The sequence below is a fragment of the Micromesistius poutassou genome (genome assembly GCF_964030765.1).
Source record: "Micromesistius poutassou genome assembly, contig: SCAFFOLD_1273, whole genome shotgun sequence".
Lineage (NCBI taxonomy): Eukaryota > Metazoa > Chordata > Actinopteri > Gadiformes > Gadidae > Micromesistius > Micromesistius poutassou.
The window spans coordinates 5,001-7,659 of record NW_028180033.1 but is presented as its reverse complement, the minus strand read 5'-3'; positions in this window follow the sequence as shown (position 1 = coordinate 7,659).

Below are 2,659 nucleotides of genomic sequence, written 5' to 3'. Positions count from 1 at the left end.
TCTTGGAAATGTTTGAACATTTTTGTGGAAATGAACTCTATTGCTTACAAATAGATCAGATTTAATAAAAAAAAAGGCTTATGGAAAAGGGTAGTTATGTTAGATGAAGTACTTATACCATCATTAAACCATTGTATTGCTCACTGACTTGGTCATCAAGCTGTTCTGGTAGAAACAAGGTGAGTCTATTATCATACACTGAACTGCATTGTTGTGCCAGTAATAGTCAGGATTGTCACAAACTTTGTGTTTTGAATGAATGATTTATGGTCCAAGTAGGAATGGAAATGGGATTGCATTGTGAGAATGTTGACATTGTGGAATGTTGGCTTTGTGCAAGACAAAAAAAAACTGAAGAAATTAATAAAAGCCAACTGTCAGATTTGGAGTTTGGAAAATGCTGAAGTCAGCAATGAAAAAAAGACATAAAGGCTAATGTCAAAGAACAAATTGATCACGCAATCAAACAGAACCACACATGGAGGTATGTGTAGGCCTGCTGGGAGGATTATTTGAAATGAGGGAAATGAGGGATGGGTGCATGTCTTGGATTAATGGTTCATATCTGAGTGTGTCCGTATAGTTACAATATAGTACATGTATTATATACATATAATACAATTATATTTTTAATCCACCAGTTTGCACCAAACTTCTAGTTTTATAACGGTCACATCATAATGGTTTTAATTCATTCTGTGGATGTGTGTACATATTTGATATCTACGAACAGTCCTCCAACTTTGCCACCTTGAACTCCATTCCTGTCCGCGCCTTATGAAGACACTGAAAGAATCTCAACAACTCCTTTATGCAAAATTGTATCTGTTGCCGTTGCTTTGGGTCATTATTTCATTAGCTGCACAAACAGTGACCAAACACGGGCAACAATGCAAGTTGTTCTTATCACCTTTATGACAACTAGTCCAGTTCCAGTAGTCTCATCAACAGTCCTCAGGCTGTAGATCCCCATTTGAAAGCACAACCAAACAACGGATGTGGCCTCAGAGTTTTCCCAGAAGCAATGTGCATTTACAGCTAGTACAGACGAATACAGACCAGTACACACCAGCTACACTGGACCCCAGGTTGAGTACAGACCAGCTACACGTCAAGTAGAGACCAGTACAGACCAGCTACACAAGACCAGAGGTTCAGTATAGACCAGTACAGACCAGCTACACAAGACCAGAGGTTCAGTACAGACCAGTACTGACCAGCTACACAAGACCAGAGGTTCAGTACAGACCAGTACTGACCAGCTACACAAGACCAGAGGTTCAGTACAGACCAGTGCAGACCAGCTACACCAGACCAGAGGTTCAGTACAGACCAGTACTGACCAGCTACACAAGACCAGAGGTTCAGTACAGACCAGTACTGACCAGCTACACAAGACCAGAGGTTCAGTACAGACCAGTGCAGACCAGCTACACCGGACCAGAGGTTGACTACTTTTTTTGCCGAAGCTAAACTATGTACCAAGCAGCCAACAAGGCAGGAGAAAGGGTCAACCGCCAGGGAGGAAGACAAGGTAAACTAACCTTAGGTGCAGACGTTTACTTGCTATTCACAAGGTGTTTCCTTACGCTCTGCTTGTTTTTCATTATGCCGTCTCAACACTTTTTCTGCCTCTGTGGTGGAAATCACACAATGGCCGATACTGATTGCTTTATTTGCTCAGAGTGTACCCCCTCTCGCGTTTGTTATTGCAGAGCAGGGGGGTATGCTGGACAGGGGGGCAATGCTGAGCCCGCAGATTCTGACCATTTTCCCCTCTAATAATTTGACACCCCCAGAGAGGAGGCAAGGTGTGGGATGGATGGCTGGCCAGGTGGGGGGTGGGGGTGGTGGTGAGAGTAGGGGTGGAGTGGATGTGGGGGGGGGGGGAGGGTGATGGTGATGGGGCTATTGGGGGTAGGTGGGGGGGGGGGGGGGTGGAACAGTGGAGTCATGCTGCCAAATCACCAGGTCTGTTGGGGTTATGTGAAATATGGGCACGACTGACAACTATTTACCCAATGAGCAGAGGAATGCGCTCTGCGCTGCGAGGGCGTGCTGCCGGAGTGGGGCCGTGCGGTAATGACTGTGTGTCGGTAGGTGTGATTGACATGTGTCTCGGAGGATGTGTTCGGTGCCGGCTGAATGCAGCGGGTTCCACGTCCCCGGTACGGTAACTCAATACCCCATTGGCTGCTGCCACTGCTGAGCATGGGGTCAGCAATGCACACATACACGCAAATGCACATACACACGCACACACATACACACAAACACACTCACAGAAACACACACACACACACACACACACACACACACACACACACGCACACACATGCACACACACACATGCATGGGCCATACACATACACAACACACACATGCATTCATTGAGATGAAATTACTGTTTTAGTGGGTTGAGGAGGCCACCTACACACACCTGCCCAGAGGAATGTCGGTGAACACTTGTATCAGTGCTGCATGTGGGGGGTAGCAGGGATGTGGCCAGTGGTGTGGAGTACACTGAGGTTGGGGGGGGGGGGGGGGGGGGAGTCAGTAATGCAGACCACCAGTCACATTAATGTTGCTAGCGAAAAAAATCACAGAATTGTTTTCTTTTTATATGTACAGTATATATATATATATATAACGGACAGTT